Raw genomic sequence first — 20794 nt, forward strand, 5'->3', positions numbered from 1 at the left:
ATCAAATGGCTGGAAAATGATCTGTTTGTTATGACTAATGCTAATTACCTATCTGCATTGAGGAGATTAGAATTTTAGTAAAAACTGGCAGAAACTTAGTCAAGGCCTTAAGATGTCAAAATTGCAATCATTAAATGCCTGGATACCCTGCATTCCAGAATTGAATTAAATCCAATCGACATTTACTTGTGCATATTTTTAGCTTTTAAATGGAAATGTAAATTGAGTTCTTTTCCTCAAAGCAGTCAATTCAGCAGAGGAAGAGAAGTGTACAATCAGTCAAATAGGATGTTTGATATTGTTTTAGCTCTAAAAATGTCAGCATGGACCGAATAACCATTTTTCAGAAATAATTTTTCAACTGATTTTTTTTAGCCTCATACAGGATGCAGCCAGCATCTAAATACTCAGTTAACTTACGTATAGCAAGATCAGCTGCAGCTGGAGGCCACAGTGGTTACATCTGAGAAATGTAGTACCATTTCAACCATACACACAGGCAAATGCTCTTAGAAAATTAGTTTTCTCAAAAAGCCAGGATATGCAAAATGACCATATTTATCAAAGGGCTTTCTGAGGACTTCTTGAAACAGAACTCAGAGAGAGGTGGGTAAATCACATGTTGGTTAAAAGAAGGTGTGTAATTTGATTGTTTCACAAGGAATACATCTTTCTCACCTGAAAGATTACCTCAACAAGTGCAGCTTAAAGAAGACCTAAAGAGAAATACTAAGGCTCTAACCTGATGCATTACTGCATGATACCTCCGCGGCCTGGCAGACCAAGGGGTGAAGAGAAACCCTAAGGTATGAACCCCTGGGTTGCTTATTCATTTTGGTTTACTTGTCCATAGCCTTGGCCAAGTGTAGCTTTGCAGTGTAGCTAGGAGGAATTCTCTTAGGGAGAGCAAGTTCTGGTTGAAAACTGGATTTTCTAACTTGGGAATAAAGAAGGCAAAACTGTGATTTTTGTAAATCTAAAAAACAAGGGTTTGCTTATTCACTCAAGAAATGTTTACTGAGAGCCAACTATTTGTCCTCCCAAGTTTTACATTTCATAGTTCTATCTCTGAAACTTCAAGCATGCATGACTTCTACCAGAAACAGTGAGATGTAGTAGTGATTCAAGGCATGGGCTTTGTAGGGGAATAGACCTGGGTTTGAATCCCAGATCTACTGTTTGTTTTCTAGCTGTGTGACCTTGGTCTAGTTACTTAACCACTCTGAATTTCAGTCTTCTTATCTCAGTGATCTCATCTGTAAAATGGGTATACTAGCAATACTACTTTAAACGGCGAAAGATGTATAGGATCTCAAAAGAAATAAGAGTATGTGGTACTACTTTATATAGGGTGGTTGTAAGGATTAAATTAGATAATGCATATAAAGAAGGCACTTTGCACAATGTCTATTTTATAGTAGACAGTAAAAACTACGGTAGTAGCAAGATGATGCTCATGAAGTCATCCTTATTTTCAGTTCATTCTCCCTCTTCTTCACCTATCTATGTCTCTTTCTCACTTTAAACTCTTGGGCAAAAATGTTTGTCTTTCAAGAAGTCTTTTTGGCTAACAGTTTATCCTGATATTTCCTTTACTTGGCACCTATTCAAAATTCACATACATAGTTCAGGTCATGCTAATTTTGCCTTTTTCCCTATTTTTATGTATTCTTATGTATTCATTTGTATAATTCCTGAATTCCTAATTATCATAGACTAATAGATGCATAGATTAAACATTTAAAAATATAAAATTTCCATGTACTTCAGGAATCCCTTAAACTAAAACCCTGTCTAGTGGTCATTCATTTACTACTTGAGCACTGTCAGGGACAGAGAGTTCACCATCTCACAAGACATTTCAGTTCATTGCTGAACAGCTCAAGTTTTTAGAAAGTTATTGTTCAAACTATGCCAAAATATGCCTTCCTCTAACTTTCACACATTTTTTTCCTTGTTGTGCCTTCCTGAACAATATAGGACATATTGTAAGTTGTCTCCTATTTACTTTGTATCATCCAGTCAATTCCTAATCAGTGGTATTGACATGTTGGCTCTTTTCTTAACTAATGTTAGAATTTCAATGTTTTTACCACTATTTTATTAATTATAAATAATAAATACACTAATTATAAATAAAATTTTTTAAATTTTCTCTTGGTGGGATGGGGGATACTCCACATATTTTTGAGGATGACTTTACTTTTGTGTCTTGGAGAAGGATTTGGGGGCCAGTCACCTGTGCGATGTGGGGTTTTTTGGGGTCTCAGGAATCCCCCTGCCCAACAATATTCTCCTCCCTATTAATATGCTGTCTAAAATTTCATCCTTCATTAAAACAGCATTCCTTCGGGTTTTAAAAGCTATAAGGTTTTTGAGTCCTTGTTAAAAAGGCAAATGGTCCCAGGAAACAAAACACCAACTAAAAAGTACTACTAATAACTTAGCAGGGATTAATTCATTGATGGCAACCTGAGTGTAAAATAGCGGATTGATTGAGGTGTGATCTGGAAACAGTACAAGACTGACAGAGATCCAGGGACTTTGTTTCATTCATCTCACTATAGTACAGTGACTGATTCATATCAGGCCCTCACTGATGAATGAATAAATAAGGGTATGAAAATGAATGAATGAGGCTGGAAAAGTGAGCATCTATCCCCCCAGTCAAATATTACCTACTTGGTAATCTTATCTAGAACCATTTAAGTGTGATAACACCAGAAAGATTGGGGTTCCTTGGCTTAATAACACCATGCTGACTCTTAACAGAATGTTCTTTTAATCTCGGTCTGCTCTCCCCACAGCTATTTGATGTCTCATCTTTAGCTGGCAGTTGGAGACATGACTTCTTTGTGAGACTGTTTCTATATAAAGCTCTGGCAGTAGGAACTGCCTAGATTACCAACAGTGATTCACACAGCTACATAAAGTGCTTACACCCACACAGGGTCATGGAGTGAAGGAACCAGATTCCAGTTCAGATCTTATTTCACTGCACAATATTGTGGAATTAGTTAACATTACTCTCTACTTATCTACATAAGCTATTGTAGATGTAGTGATCTCCATCATACGATGTGAATTTGAGTAGAGTATTAAAAACCTCATTAATTCTCACCAGTGTTTAATCTAAGTTTAAATTGCGGGGTTAGCGCTTAGAGGACTGAGGAGATTATTAAGTGCCTTCAGAGAATAGAAACTCTTTTAAGTAGTATGTAGAAGCAACTGTTTCCTGCAAACAATCTTTGCCTATTCAATAAAGCAGATCCAGCAGTGCTTCTCTTTGGCATCGTTTTAGTAGCAATTCATTTGTGTTATTATATCACTTGAAAATAATAAAGCTGCATTTTGTATTTTTAAAAATCTTTAAGAGGAAGGCCTACCTGACAGCAGTTTTCTTAACAATGGAAGGATATATTTAAAAATACAGGGCCGGGCGCGGTGGCTCAAGCCTGTAATCCCAGCACTTTGGGAGGCCGAGGCGGGCGGATCACGAGGTCAGGAGATCGAGACCATCCTGGCGAACACGGTGAAACCCCGTCTCTACTAAAAAATACAAAAAAAAAAAAAACTAGCCGGGCGAGGTGGCGGGCGCCTGTAGTCCCAGCTACTCGGGAGGCCGAGGCAGGAGAATGGCGTAAACCCGGGAGGCAGAGCTTGCAGTGAGCTGAGATCCGGCCACTGCACTCCAGCCTGGGCGACAGAGCAAGACTCCGTCTCAAAAAAAAAAAATAAATAAATAAAAAATAAAAATAAAAATACATAAAATGCCTGTTTTAAGGCTATATGGTAACGTAATCAAAGCTAATGAAATATAGAAATCTGCTTCAAAGAACAACGTAAATGATTTGAATTAATAGTTCAGTTGCTTTTATGCAAATGAATACTTCCTAAAGCATTAGAAAAATTGTGGGGTTTTTTTTGTGCAAGGTTCCCAGTGCAGAACTTATATACAGTATGAATTTCCTTTATCATGGAATGAGTACTAACCATTCTCCAAAATAATAAAATACTACTATATTCTATAATTCCAATTATAGAATTTGCCTACTTCAAGCAAGTTTTATTAGTATAGTTTGACTCTAATTGCAAAATAATTTCATAGTGAAAGTAGGGTTCTATTTCCTTCATTTTGTATGCTCAGACTGTACTTCCGACACTGAAAAAAGTTATATCTAAAAGAATACCCCCATTGCTCATTTGTGGATATTGTTTAAATTATTGGATATCCTATTAATGCTTCTCTGAAGAAATAGATGTCCACAGCCCATTAATCCTTACTCTATAAATACCTAAAATGTTAGCAAAGTGATAAATATTGATAAAACATGTCTCCTTCAAGCAATAATATGTTACGAATCTTCTACTTTAGGCTTTCATTTCACTGAACTGTGCCCTTTAAATGTAATTACATTTTTATAATATGAAGCTATGGTGGTTTTTGTGTTGTTTTGTATTTATGTGGAACATTTTTCATTTTTCTGTTATAACTTCTTTTTTTTTTTAGATGGAGTTTCGCTCTTGTTGCCCAGGCTGGAGTGCAATGGCCCGATTTTGGCTCACCGCAACTTCTGCCTCCCGGGTTCAAGCGATTCTCCTGCCTCAGTCTCCCGAGTAGCTGGGATTACAGGCAGGTGCCACCATGACCGACTAATTTTGTATTTTTAGTAGAGACGGGGTTTCTCCATGTTGGTCAGGCTGATCTCGAACTCTCGACCTCAGGTGATCCCACTGCCTCGGCCTCCCAAAGTGCTGGGATTACAGGTGTGAGCCACTGTGCCCAGCCTGTTTTAACTTCTTATGGGAATATTTTTCTTTCCCTACAGTAAGATCTTGGAGATAGTCTATATTTTTTTGAAAGGCTTCCTCAATCACATGTTCTATTTGTACTTTAGGGAAAGAAAATATTACTCAGAATAGAAGGGTAATATAAGGCTTTTACCTTCAGCCAAACAAAATGGCGAAAATGAACAAACACTCCAATGTCCTAAATTTACTTTCATATAAATTTTAATTACTGCATAAATTGTGTTCTGATTCCTGAGAAGCTAAGCAGTAAAGTACCATTTCTACTGAACTATGAAAAACATAGATAATCTCAATTCCTTTAATATGGTTGTTTTCCTGACCCTGAGTCAGTTTCACCCTTGTCTTTGATATACCACTAGAATTTGTTATGAACAAAAGGAAAGCAGTGAAGATATACACAACAAAAGGCAAATTTCTAGTCCTCCAAGCACTACTTTTGCACCTGTTATTATATATTCTGTTAAAATGATATAAGCAATTATGGATAAGGTATTAGGAAACTCAGAGAACTACAATTTATTGAGGATATTGACTTAAATGAGCCAGAAGAACTTTCAGTTTGATAAAATTAAAACCTTTTGGAGTTTCAGGGATATGAAAAGTGATCTGGCCGGGCACTGTGAATCACGCCTGTAATCCCAGCACTTTGGGAGGCTGAGGTGGGCAGATCACTTGAGGTCAGGGGTTTGAGACCAACCTAGCCAACAAGGGGAAACCCTGTCTCTACTGAAATACAAAAATTAGCAGGGCATGGTGGCAGGTGCCTGTAATCCCAGCTACTGGGGAGGCTGAAGCAGGAGAATTGCTTGAACCCAGGAGGCAGAGGTTGCAGTAAGCCGAGTTGGTGCCACTGCACTCCAGTCTGGATGAGAGTCTGTCAAAAAAAAAAAAAAAAGCTGATCTGGGTGCCTTAGGGAAAAATTCACAAAGAAAATAGCCAACTATATTCTGGCCAATTTTATTTAGAAATAATAGTCTCTCTAGGCTTAGACTAGTTTCATGATTTGCCTCTTCTGAAGCTATAAGCAGAAATATGTGGTCAACTAAAATGTGACTTATATGTGTACAATGTATGCAGTTGAACTGTGCACAACCCCATTTGACTGTGAAGGAAGTTGGTGGGAAAATACTTGCTGAGTATTTGCTACTTTGCCACACAGGATGTTGAAAAATATTTTGATCTACAGCAAATATAAAAATAATTTTTGCTAAAAAAAAACATCAAATCTAATTCCTCATTTTTCAAAACACCCACTTAATTTATAGGAAGATGTGCTTATTTATAGGAGCCAGGCTTTCTCCCCACCTACCCACCGCCTAGCCCCATGGGAGTGGAGGGTTGGAGTGGAAATTCACTTTTGCAAACCCTGCAAAAATCTGGAATTATTATCCACCCCTTCACAGATATCTTCTTGTGGATGGTAGAATTATTTAGTTGGTTTACATATTTATGGAGCAATCACCAGACAGTAAGGCCATTTTGTTTCATAAAACACAGGAGAGTTCCTAAGCACGTAACAAAGTTTTCATTTATTTGGATCTAGATGGTTTTTTAAATCTTCCTTTTGAAACTAGCTAAGTGAGCCAGACTTATCCATACCAGAAAAATCTGTGAATTTGTATTTAGGATTTATTCATTGCATATCATAGTTACAGTGGAATTCCTTTTCTCAACCCACTGTACAATGGATGACACAGCATTTTTTGTTCCAACCTTATAAAACAAAGGCCCAACAGAGGGCATGTTGAGCATTTTCATGGCTAATTCAAACACTTCAGTACTTCTCTCAAGCATATTTTTTTTCCATATTTTTTAAATTTTATTTTATTTTAAGTTCCAGGATACATGTGCAGGACGTGAAGGTTTGGGTAACTTGTTATACTGACATCTGAAATCAAATTTCCAATGTCTTCTGACACCATATGGCAACTGCTTCAATTATGAGAACACCAAGACACTCAGCCAAGGTCATCCAAATAGATTTAAATAAAACAAAAATCAATCTAATTGATTATTTTAAAACTAAGCATCTTGAAGATGGGAATAAATTCCCAGAATGAGTAAGGTCAGTAAGTTCATAGAATCTCTTTAGTGGCTACATGCTCGTGGGAGTAAGGTGACATACAGAATACAAATATGCTAAGTTTTGCCATTAATGTAATTACCTGCATGTGGCTAGCCCACCGGTGATGTTTAAATTTCAGGCTAACTTTCTTTGATCACTCAACATACTTCAGAGTCACCTCTTTATAGGTCTGAAGAGAATGCCTGCATAAAACAGAAGATGAAAATGTGCTGAAAAATGCATTTCAAAGCCAACTTCGAGTGTCTTTTTATTATCTGCTCCTTTGTATCATCTACATCACTGCTTCCCATCTACTGATATCTGTAACTGACTCAATTCCTTTTTAAGGACTAATAAGCAGCAACTCTGCGAAAACTATACATTGCTTTAGGTGGAAAATGAAATTCAATTCAAAAAAGAAAAAGTTAATTTTAATATCTCAAGAAGAAAGCTAGTAAAGCAAGATTATTGTTAATGCTTTAAAAGTATAATTCTTCTAAGAGAAAGATCATTAGAGCTTTGATAAATCACTAAAACTTTGAGCAAGAGCACCTTCTATTCCTAAATATCTGAAAAACTACAATGAACCAGAACACTACTTTTTGCAAGACACAAGTTCCCTTACGCCTTCTCCACGTTTTTTCTGCCTACACATTTAAAACGTTACTAAACTCAGCTATTTTTCCCATCATAGATTTAAAATTTTGCTCTTCCCTCTTAACTGAGTTAAAAGTTAAGTAAAAGGGCTATTTTAATAATCCTTTGCCACAGTTAGTATCGTATATGTTTACTAAAATAAAAGATATACTATTTGAACAAAGTCACTGAACATTCCACTTTTAGCCAATTGTTTTGGTGTTATGTAGATAAGCCGGAGTCTTGACTACCTCCTAATATTCTTGAAGTTATTAAGTAGATAAACTTACTCTTTTTTTTTTTTTTTTTTGAGACGGAGTATCACTCTGTGGCCCAGGCTGGAGTGCAGGGGCACTCTCTGGGCTCACTGCAATCTCTGCCTCCTGGGTTCAAACGATTCTCCCGCCTCAGCCTCCCCAGTAGCTGGGGCTGCAGGTACCTGCGACCTCGCCCCTCTAATTTTTGTATTTTTATTAGAGACGGGATTTCACCATGTTGGCCAGGCTGGTCTCGAACTCCGGAGTTCAAGTGATCCCCCACCCGCCGCCTTGGGCACCCGAAGTGCTGGGATTACAGGTGTGAGCCGCTGTCCCCAGCCTGATGAAGTTAACAACAACAACAACAAAAATACAAGCAAATCTCAGCCAGGTGGGGTGACTCACACGCGTAATCCCAGCACTTTGGGAAGCCCAGGCGGGTGGATTGCTTGAGCCCAGGAGTTGGAGACCAACCTGGCCAACAGGGCGAAACCCCGTCTCTACTAAAAATACAAAAATTAGTAGGGCGTGGTGGCGCAGCCCGTAGTCCCAGCTACTCCGGAGACAGGTTGGAGGATCGCTTGAGCCCGCGAGATGGAGGTTGCAGTGAGCCGAGATCAACCACTGCACTTCAGCCTGGGCAAGAGAGTGAGACTCGGTCTCAAAAAATTAATTAAAAGCAAACCTTATTCCGAATGTTCTAGAGCAATGCTGTCCAACAGAACATTTTACAATTATACAGAATTCTATTTCTGTGTTGACTATGCAGCCACGAGCCATCTGTGGCTACTGAGTGCTTGAAATATAGTTAATGCAACTGAAAAACTGAATTTTTAATATAAAAAATGTAAATAACCACATAAGCCTATTGACTACCATATTGAACAGTATATGAACATGAACATGGGGTCGTTGGATAACTTTCATAAGGTCCATACAACTCCTTGAAATTGTGCATAAAATTGTGTGTGTTGATTTACTTTGTACCTAGGTTTCATCAAATTTTCAGAGGTAACTCTGACCTCAGAAAGGTTAAGAACTACTATAGCAGGGTGGGGCGCAGTGGCTCAACCCTATAATCCCAGCACTTTGGGAGGCCGAGGCGGGCGGATCACGAGATCAGGAGATCGAGACCATCCTGGCTAACACGGTGAAACCCCATCTCTACTAAAACTACAAAAAATTAGCCGGGCGTGGTGGCAGGCGCCTGTAGTCCCAGCTACTCGGGAAGCTGAGGCAGGAGAATGGCGTGAACCCAGGAAGCAGAGCCTGCAGTGAGCCGAGATCGCACCACTGCACTCCAATCCAGCCTGGGCCACAAAGTGAGACTCCATCTCAAAAAATAAAAAAATAAAAAAATAAAACTGCTATAGCATAAGCAATATGGGCTTTATGTTTCCTGACACAAAGTTAAAACTAGAAACACAGTGATTTTTTTTTTATGTTTTAAGAAAATATGCAAAATCTTCAACAAAACTAATAATTTCCTAAAGTTGAATTCAAATAATGCATTATACAATTCTACAATCAACATGTATTCCTCTTTTTTTAAAAAAAAAAAAAAAAAAGCTTTTTATTTTTTTAAAAAAAAAAAGCTTTTTATTTTTTAAAAATGTAGATTTACATGCAGTTGTAAGAAATAGATCCTGTATACCCTTCATCCCTTTACCTAGTTTCCCCAGTGGTATCACCTTGTATAACAATAGTACAATATCACAACCAGGAAATTGAAGTTGATACAATCCACCCACCTTATTCGAATTTCACTAATTTTACATGCAATTATATGCATGTTCTACACAATTTTATCACATGTGTAGGTTCATGTGACTATCACCACAGTTAAGATTTAGAACAATTCCATTGCAACAGAGCTCCCTCGTATTGTCCCTTTATAGCCAAAAGGACCTCCACCCCATAACCCCTTATTAACTCTGGGCAACCACTAATCTGCTATTAATATAATTTTATCATGTCAAAAAATGTTGTATAAATTGAATTTTATTGTACGTAAACTTTTTGGGATTGGCTTTTTTTCATTCAGTATAATTCTTGGGAGATTCATCCAGATTGTTGCATATATTAATATCTCCTTTCTTTCTATTGCTGAGTGATATTCCATGGTATAGATGTACCACAGTTTGTTTTACCATTCACTCACTGAAGGATATTTGGGTTGTTTCCAAGATTTGGCAATTATGAATGAAGCTGCTGTGAAAATTTGTGAACGGGTTTTTGTGAAAGTAATTTTTCATTTTTCTGAGATAAAGGTCCACGACTGAAATTGGTAAGTTGGATGTTAGTTTTATAAGAAACTGCCAGACTGTTTTCCAGATTGGCCATGCCATTTCACATTCCCACCAAAAAAAATGTACGTATGATCCAGTTCCTCCACATCCTTGACAACATTTGGTGTAGACACATTTTTTTTTTAATTTTAGCCTTTCTGGTAGGTATGCAGTGATATCACATTGTGATTTTCATTTGCATAGCCCTAATGGCTAATGACATTTAACATCTTTTCATATGCTTATTTTCCATTTGTATTTCCTCTTTGGTGAAATGTTTATTCATGTCTTTTATAATCAGACACAAGCATCCAAAATAGGAAAAAGTTCTTTTTACATGGGAATTCAAGTAATCAGTGGATAATATGGTTTTACAAAAGAATGAAATGCTGTTCAATGGGGATTTTTTTAATTGGCTATCTGCTAAGACAGATGCCCTAACATTAACTCTTACTTACCCCAGTGAAGATGTTTTTGTGGAGGACTAGGAAAATAGGATCAGGAACAACACTTGCCTTTCTGATACCTTGACTGTAGACAGAATTGAGAGAATACAACTGGAGATAAAAGAGAGTTTTTGGCAGGTATCGGATTCAATAATTTCATGAATGCATTTTCTAACAAGTATCTGTAGTGCAGATATTTTATGTCCTTGGTATGCTTTGGATATAGTTAGATGTAGTTTGTTGCCTTGTTTTAGGAGTCCAAGTTGTATACTCACCTGGACAGAGAGCTGTCTACTACAGTTCAGGCAGGGCAACAGAATTACCTGCAGGCTAACCTACTCTTCTCCGTATAAAAAAGATTGAATAAAAAGCCTACAATGACAGTCCACTGCCCAGTGAATCAAGACCAACTCCAAAATATGTCATTCAAGGTCAACAAAGCCCTAACCTACCTTTTCTGCCCAATCTCCCACTACTCCTCCTCTTGTACTCTAACCAAATGAAAATACTGTTTTCCAAATCCGCTCTGCTCTGTCCTGACTGAGCTTTTGTTACCGCTGTATCTTTTACTGAAATACCTTCCCTCACCATTTGTGTCTATCAAAATCCTATCCCACCTATCCCTCAAGGCCTTGCTCAGATGTTACTTTCTTCATGAAACAGCCCCTACTTCCCTGAGTCAGAAGCAAACATTCCTGCCTCTATTCTAGCACAAGACTTTGTACTTCCTCACAGCACTTATCTTTCTGACCACTCTTTTGTTTAAATGCCACGCCAATGCAATAACATGGATGAATCTCAACTGCATTTTGCTAAGTGAAAGAAGTCAGACATAAAAGGCTACATGTATATGACAATCCAGAAAAGGCAAAAATCACAGGGAAAGAAAACAAGTGAGTAGTTACCAGGGATTAAAAGTGGGAGGGGATTTTGACTATAAAGGCATAGCATGAGGGAGTTTTTGTGGTAATGAAACCGTTCCATATCTTGATTGTGGTGGTAGCGGTTAAATGACTGTATGTATTTGTAAAAACTTATATAAACATATACTATAAAGGGTGAATTTTACTCTATGTAAATTATACCTTAACAAAAATGTTAGGAAAAAATCATACCAGCTAGGCAGCAAATTAGATAGCCTGCCCTCAAATTCTTTTACTCGCTCTTCTTGCCCAATCATTTACTTGCTCTTCAAGTGATGTGCCAAAGTAAGATCTGTGGCTACAAAGAAGATACATGGTCCCTTCTCTCAAGAAACTGTCTCTAATGAAGGAGATAGGCATGTAAGCAAATAAATGCAATATAGTATGAAAGATGCTATATATATTGTAAGTATGTGTAAAATACAGTGAAGAGGTAAAGGAGGAAGTGGTCAGATTGACTTAGATTGTTGAAGGTCTAGAATTCCAAGTTAAGAAATTTATATATTGCTGGGCATGGTGGCTCACACCTGTAATCCCAGCATTTTGGGAGGCCGAGGCGGGCGGATCACGAGGTCAGGAGATCGAGACCATCCTGACTAACACCGTGAAACCCCATCTCTACTAAAAATACAAAAAAATTAGCCGGGCGTGGTGGCGGGTGCCTGTAGTCCCAGCTACTAGGGAGGCTGAGGCAGGAGAATGGTGTGAATCCAGGAGGTGGAGCTTGCAGTGAGCCGAGATTGCGTCACTGCACTCCAGCCTGGGCAACAGAGTGAGACTCTGTCTCAAAAAAAAGAAAAAGAAAAAGAAAAAGAAATTTATATTTTATTCAATATGCAATGAAAAGTGACATAATCATACCTAGGTTTTAGAAAGCATAATTTGGCTATAATATGAAGGATGATTTGGAATAGGGAAGAGACTAAAATCAATTAGAAGGCTATTTACAATAGTCTAAAAAATTTAATATCACTTCTCTTCTCCAGTAGTAGACAATTGAGATCAGACTACACTTTCAATTAAAGCTTATTATTGCTGATAATCTAGATACGTTTAAGTAAAAACAAAGAGAGGACCCGCAGATCTTTTCTTGATACAGTTTACTCCCAGTAAACTGAGATCTTTAATGGTGGGACCTAGTCACATTCATCTTTTTATCTTCCCCAGCAAATTTGTAGGACTTTGTAGACAGCAGAAGCTCTAAAAATGTTTTTTCTAATGAATAGAGTGGATGAATTTTATTTTAAATCACTGAAACTCCAAAATAGAAAATTGTAATTCCTCTATGCCCAACGATAGTTATTGCTTACAATTTTATGTTAGAAATCCCAGGGGGTTAAGGTTGATAAAAATGTTTTATTCCTTAATTTGTATACTTAATGTAGAGATTAAGTGGGATTAGTCTAGCACATTTTCCCCTAGCAATACTGTTTTATTGAAAGTCTGTTCTTTGCTTATTCACTGCTGCCTATTACAACTTGCAATGAGTGACAAGGGTAAGATCCTGTTGCAAACAGGATGATAGCAGGTAGTATAAATCTACTCTTTAGTAGACTGCTCTTAAGCAATTGATTATTGCCTCTGTCTTATAACTTGGAAACCTCTACCTAAAATGCCATACATGGGGCATATTGAAAGCACTGACATGTTAGCCTGCTTACTGGAATGTGTGTACTGAAGAGTTTTTATTCTGTTTTAAATCTAATCAATAGAAGGCCCTAAAACCAGGAGGGAGCTATGCCCTAAACACCGTACAGAGGCCAAACATATCCTCTCATCAGGTCTCTAAATACCTCCATCATCACCTAAGAAAACTAAGACATTTAGCGAACTAGTGGGATCATTGAAGGTAAACTTAATGAGCCTCTTCTTCAAACAAACAAGAGCTTCAGGGTTTCTATTTCTTCCCTCTTTTTCCCCTCTCAAAAAGCAAACATTGCTGAGCCACTTCATTGCCTCTGATAAAAGACTTTCTGTGGCTCTAGATTTGACAACATTCAGAATATTCAGCAGTCACAGATTTCTGTGTCTGAACTAGTTTACTATGAAGAAGATAAAATATTTTGATGTTATCTGCTCCCAAAGTTGCACAGAGACAGCTTAGAAAAAAGTACCTCCCTCCACCCCCCAGCTAATTGGAAGATTGTTGGCTAAGGGTAATGTGATTTTATAGATGCCAGGGTGTGCTCTGATTCAATGCATCTGGACATTATTTTTTTCCTTTTGATGTTCCCATTAGTATTTTTCCCCATTAAAGTTCTTGTACTTTATATTGCATGATTTGTGGTGAAGTCAAAACCAAAGTCATTTTTGTAGCCATAAAATACCTTATTGTTGAAGGCCTGCTTGTTCCTTGCCTGTTTCCTGCTACCAACATACCCATAACACTTGTCTAATTCTGGTATGACAGAACTTAATTACTGTGTGAATCATGAGTGGCAAGGCAGCCAATTTCAGTTGTCCCAACTACGTGCTAGCACCTGGTCACTTATTGCCAGATACTTGTTTACTCCGAGTTATTGATCAAGTTTGAGTCCTGGGCAGCTGCCACTAATCCTAATGCATATAGTTGGCAGCTGCGAATTTGTGACTTTGCCCCTTGGAAACAAAGGCGGCCTTTGCCCACACTCATGAAGACTTTAACTTCTAATGGGTAAGTCTTAGCTTAGTACGTGATTGTGATTACATACAATAGAAGGATATTTATTCATAAATTGTTTTTTCAGGAGCCCCAGCCTTACTAGAAATTATCAAATTAGGTTTTTATCAGAAAAGAATCCCATTGCCTGTAGATTTAATAAAATTACTGCCCATGAGCATTTGTTTTGTTTTGTTTTGTTTTTTGAAACAGAGTCTCTCTCTGTTGCCCTGGCTGGAGTACAGTGGCATGATCTCAACTCACTTCAACCTCCATCCCCTGGGTTCAAGTGATTCTCCTGTCTTAGCCTCTCGAGTACCTGGGATTACAGGTGTGCTCCACCATACTCAGCTAATTTTTGTATTTTTAGTAGAAATGGGGTTTCGCCATGTTGGCCAGGCTGGTCTCCAACTCCTGATCTCAGGTGATCCACTTGCCTCAGTCTCCCAAAGTGCTGGGATTACAGGCGTGAGCCACTGCACCTGACCATGGGCACTTTTAATAACTTAATTTCTCCCTAATTTACCAAGCTGATTTTATCCATGCCTGAGAGGTCCACTTCCTTCTATAGCTCTTCTCTCATTTGTCCTAAGCAATGGCAAGATCACAGATATTTGTTTTAGATATGCTATCTGATTTGTTAGGTTTTCATCTAATGGAATATTAAGTGATTCAAAATATATCTGTTCAATTTTTTGTCACTGGTATTGCTATTTTAGTTGAGAAAGAAGAAACAGAGACTCCCTCAATGTCACATAACCAGTTAACAGCAGAGTTAAAAATAGGAACAGAGACTAAAATGGGGGGAATTCTGTGGATCTAGTATACTAAGTGTCATACTGGATCTGATGAAGGGATTGGAAATGAACCTCAAATATGTGGTCATATTTGCAGGGCATAGTTCATTAAAAACATTTTCCTCTCCCACTTTCCCCAAATAATTGTTTTTCTTTCTTTAATAAGATATACAGAAATTCTCTTGTGGTCACAGGTTTAATTCTTTTAGAATCTTCACCTTATTGGAAACCTGAAAAGGAAAGATAGGAGACTGCATGAGACGAGATGTTTCCCAAGTAGGTTTGCCCAATACCAGAATGGGGAGTAAAGACCACTCATCTCCATAGTTCCTTCCAGCACCTCCCTTGCTCAACTTGCCCCCATACCTTGGGACTTTCCCCACTCTTTGTCTCTCTCCTTCTCAGCAATCTGTGATCCTCTCAATCACCTCCCTAAACTCAAGATAGCTAATTTGATCTCCCAGTAGCAATCAAGTGCATACAGTTTAGCTCAGGTTTCTGCAATGCCCTCCACCAACACAATTTCTTTCTTTCTTATTTAAAAATATATATTTTTTATTTTTTGTAGAGACAGGGTCTCGCTGTGTTGCCCAGGCTGGTCTCAAACTCCTGGACTCAAGCAACTCTCCTGCCTCAGCCTCTCAAAATGCTGGGATTACAGGCATGAGCCACCACACCCGGCCTCATAATCTCTGTTATCTAGGATTTCTGGGGCTGCTCAGCAGGATTCTGGTGAGGGGGTTCTTAGCATGGTAAAATGTGTGGCTGACAAACACCCATTTTTTCCACCTTGTAATAATATTCTCCCTATGTATGTGTAGAGGTAGTACAGCAGAATGAAAACAACATGGAATTTGGAGTCATATATACCCGTGTGAATTCCAACTCCACCGCCTACCAGCCGTGTGACCTTCAGCAAGATACTTCATTTTTCTGAGTCTCATTTTCCTCATCTGAAAAAAATGTAAATTATAATAGGATATCATTGCCTGTTGTGAAAATCAAATGATATCATTAATATATGTAAAGTACCTGGCCCATAGTAGGATCTCAATGGTAGTTTTTGAAGTTATGGATATGAAAAGATTGTTCTTAGTTTTAGATATAGCGTATCTACTGTTTGTAAAGCCACTCTCTGTAATTCTGCCCTTTCTTTGGGTGCATGAAAGCTTTGCTTTAAAAAAAAATCCCCTGTTTCCTAATGGCTATATACTAACTTGAGCTGACTGAGGCTTAGTCTTCATTTGCAAGTGACATTATGTTATTTGGAAGTATGCTGTTGGCATCATGCTTTGGCTTTTCGTTTTGTTTTGTTGGCTGCTGCTTCTCTCCATACACCCACTATTTTCTTCTTGCTATCCACAGAGCAGCTGCCTGGAGTGGAGATTTATTGTCATCCCTGTCTACACATTCTCTATACCTATGTTGTCGAGCTGTGTATCCAGCATCACTTAGATGCCAGGATACTGTTTGTCCCAAGTTGTGCTTTGCCATTCATTTAATGGTGAGAAGCCAGATGTAATGTCTCATTTCTTGCAAACATATTAAAGCCTGAACACTATCGTCCACCTCAACATCTCTATAGAGACAGTGTGATGGGAAACTAAATCTGCCACAATGGTTCCCTACTGTTGCTCCTGCAGGATGCTGCTCTGCTTATCAGTTCATCATTAGATAGTGAAGTGCTCAGGGCAGCTTTCAGTTTAGTATTGCTGATACAAATATTTGGCAGGGTAGGCCTTTGTGGTAGGATTTGAAGAATTCAGAAAGGCTCCTGGCCCATATATATCTTCCTTAATGGTCACAGTGCCTGAAACGCATACAAGAGACATTTCACTTGAACTTTCTCTTTTCGGTATAAAGCAACATCCAAATGCGAATGGCGTTCTCCAGAGGGAAAATAGTTAACTCATTATCAGCTATTAATACTTGAGTCAGAACGGCATTGGAATCCTTCTTCTGTTCCTAGCTATATGCGTTTTGGCAGGTTGCTGTAATTCTCTCTGGGCCAGTTTTCCCTTCTGTAAAACTGGGGTTAATAGTAGATACTTGGGAAGATTAAATGAGATAATGCATATAAAACATATAGTAAATGCTAATGAACAGTAGCTGTTATTAGTCTTAGGGAGAGTAGGACTCCGAGGGAATATATTTGGGACTAGTAAATTTGGTTTGTCAGATACAAGGTGAAGTCTGGTATAGGGGGACTGCTCAGAGAAAAGGCCCTGGTGGAGTAGTGACATGGCCATGTAGTAGCATGGAAACTCTGGGGGCCTGGGTTTGGAAGGGGAGGGTGGAAAGAAGAAGAAGGACTGAAACAGGCTCAAACTATACTTACATTAACTTCCCAGCAAGAAAAGTATAGTCTTACTCAGGATGGGATGCTTTGTGAGGTAGTGAGCTCTGACAGTGGGAGTTCTCAAGCAGATGCTGGATGCTAGCTACCTGTCAGGAATACTCTAGTCTACCCTAGGGCTCCTCAAACATATGTACATGCAGATCCCCTGAGGATCATATTCAAAGACAGATTCCGAGTCAGTTAGTCTGGGTGGAACCTGTGATTCTGCGTTTCTAACCAGCTCCCTGATGATGCTGATGCTCCTGATCAACAGACCTCACTCTTGGTAGCAAGGCACTGTTATAGTTAGAAAATAACTTACAGTGAAATAGAGGAATATGGTTGGGGAAAGCCAGTGGGTTACCCAGGCAAGTCTTCATAGAGTGGAAGGATTTTGTTGCAGTCATGATCTACAATCTGGTTCTTACCTTTGTAAGCCTGGAAATTTGATTGGTAATATAACCAGAGACTGGGTTCCTGGGGACTGACTCACACTTAACCAAATTCACAAGAGACCAATATATAAGCCAGAATGCCAACTGATTAATTTATAATGAGAAGTACAACTTCCAAGTGGACCAGATACCAGTGTTTGCTAATCAGTACATTATCTCCCTGTAGGCATATTTACATGAGGAGCTAACTGATAATAAGTAGGGTTGCTTGGTGAGGATGAACTCAGAGCAAGGGGAGTTCATAGGATGATTTTAATGACTCACATTATCAAGCTATGGTAGTCTGATACCTCCATTCCACAATTGTCTAGAACTCCAGAATAGTTCTGGAGATATTGGCCTCCTCACTAGTCTCTTTTTCATCAGTCTTGTCCTCATACAATCCATATGATCTCTTTAAGTTCAAATCTGATCATACCATTCATTTGCTCCATTGACTTCAATAGAAATTCACAATTTTAAACTTATTATTACAAAATGTTTAAAATACTGTATAAAAAAAGTTGGAAAAAGAAAGTACAATGAGCACCCATATACCTACCATTTAGATTTATCACTTGTTGTCATCTTGCCATATTTGCTTTATGTATATGTATATACATGTGCATGCATATTGAGTCCATACTCTTTAATATAATTTTCTGGCCAGGCCAGTGGCTCACGCCTGTAATCCCAGGACTTTGGGAGGCCAAGGCAGGAGGATCATGAGGTCAGGAATTCGAGACCAGCCTGGCCAACATGGTGAAACACCGTCTCTACTAAAAATACAAAAATTAGCTGGGCATGGTGGCACACACCTGTAATCCCAGCTACCTGGGAGGCTGAAGCAGGAGAATCACTTAAACCTGGGAGGCAGAGGTTGCAGTGAGCCAAGATCATGCCATTGCACTCCAGCCTGGGCAACAAGAGCAAAACTCCGTCTCAAATATATATATATTGCAACTTTACATCCCAACCATACCAAACTACTGAATGCTAGTTCCCTGAATGTTCTTTGGAGTTCTCATATAATACACTCTTGCCTATGCCTGAAAATCCTTACTCTCTTTGCTTGGGTCACTCCATTTGTACTTAAAGACTCAGTCACACCCGTGTTGCCCTAGCACCTTATACTTTTCTCGGTCATAACATGTATTACACTGTACTGTTATTGATTATCTCTCTGACTGTCTTACTAGACCATGAGCTCATTGAGGGCAAGGACTGTTTCTTTTGTCTCTCTACACCCCTGTCTCTCCCATACTTTGCACTTAGCAGGTGTTCAGTAATCAGAAACTCAACTGCCTATCACGCAGTTCTGCCTGGTTACATTATAGGCACCTCAAAATCAACACATCTAAAGTGAAGTCATCTCTCCTTCTACCCATTCTATACATTTAAAACCCTCCTCCTATACTCCCTGATTGAATGTCATCTAGTCTTCCAAGTCAAAAACCTCAGAGTAATTTCTAACTCCTCCTTCTCTTTCATCCCCCAAACCAAGTCCTGTTGATTCTACCTCCAAAGAACATTCCCATTCTGCCCACTTCTCTTCATGTCCACTACCTGTCTATCCAAGCCACCTTCATCTCTCACCTGTAGCACTGCCAACCATCTTCTGTATGGGCTCCCTGCTGCTATTCTTATTCCCTCCAATCTATTATTCACAGAGAAGGATCTCTAAACTTCAGATCTGATTCTGTTACTCCCTGATTAAACCCTAATTATATTACTCCTTGTTTTTGGATAAAGTCTAAACTCCCTAGCTTTACCCAAAGGACTCTCAAGAACTGACCCTCATGTACCTCTCCAACACGATCTGTTACCACCGTCCCTCTGTTACTTTAGGCTCCAACCATTTTGCATTTACTGGGCCTATAGTAATTGCAGCTTCCTAACATTTCTTTTTCATATTTCAATGCCTTTCCTTGTGTTGTTTTCTGCCTAGAAAAGTTAACCCTCTCAAACTCAGCCCAGGTGTAACCTCCTCTGGGAAGCTTTTCCTTACTTCCCAGTCTGGGTTAGGTGCTTGTCTGTTATCCACTACTACCCTGTCATATCTCCATCATAGTGCTTACACTATATACATATGTCACTCTATACTGCACTTATCATCTTACTTGTCCTTCTCATCAAAACTAATTTATGAGCTTCTTGATAGGAGAGTTGATGTCTTATTTGATTTTATACCAAAATGCTCAGCCAATGGCTTATGGCAGATGTACAACAAATATTTGAGAAAGTAATGAATGGATAAACATTAATAAATGTCTCTCTGAACTTCATTTTTGTAGCTATAAAATATCTTCTTTCTTTTGAACACGTTGTCTCTTCAAAGTACAATATATTTGACTGTCATTCAGGTAATATTGATTGAATTTTGAATGCTCTTCACCAGCAAAATCAGACAATTTCTGGAATTGTACCATTTCTTAGAGGTGGTTGGTCCTACCCACTTTTCCCATAGGTAATTTTTATCTCAGAGATTACAATCAGTATTTGGGGGTACCATGCTATTGGTCTCATATACCCACTTTGACCTCTAAAGTGCCTTTCAATACCTAGAGTATATGTTTCACAAAATCGCCCGTTTATTTATGTTCTAGGTGTTGTTTGGTATATGATGTTAATTTTCCTCTAGGTTTCTCTCAAGCCATAAGAGTATCAAGTACAGAATTGTTCCATGCTTAATCTTTGGAAATAACATTGATTAAGTAAACGCTGGGCCAGGGATTGAGGGGAGTAATTGATCAGAAATTTAACAAGTGTTGAGCTGCATAAAGTAGATTGTATTTCTTTGAACCGAAAAAGTGGCTAAAACTGAACATACTGAACATCATTTTCTCTGATATTACCTCAAATTAACAACTTTAATATTATTTTAGAATTGTGTCCCTGAACCTGTTTAATAATTTTAATATTTAACATGTAATTTTTATATATTGCTAAGCATTGTTCTAAGTGCTTTATTACATGTATTGACTCATTTAATCATCTGAAAACTCTGTGAGGTAGGTGCCATTATTATCCCCCTTTTACAGACGATGAGGAAACTGAGTGAGGCACAGGGAAGTTCCCCAAGGTCAAAAGTTATTCGTAACTATCAGACACCAGGTGTATTAATTCAGCTTAATTCAAGGCTCATTTGTTAACCACGTA

At 38.4% G+C, this 20794-nt stretch overlaps 1 protein-coding gene across 1 annotated transcript in view; it reads left to right on the forward strand.

Annotated features, from left to right (window-relative positions):
• Positions 1–20794, forward strand: part of RNF128 (ring finger protein 128) — a 99798-nt gene that overhangs the window by 11598 nt on the left and 67406 nt on the right. The gene's annotated exons all lie outside the window — the stretch shown is intronic.

Source organism: Macaca fascicularis, chromosome X (genome assembly GCF_037993035.2).
Source record: "Macaca fascicularis isolate 582-1 chromosome X, T2T-MFA8v1.1".
In the NCBI taxonomy this organism is placed as follows: domain Eukaryota; kingdom Metazoa; phylum Chordata; class Mammalia; order Primates; family Cercopithecidae; genus Macaca; species Macaca fascicularis.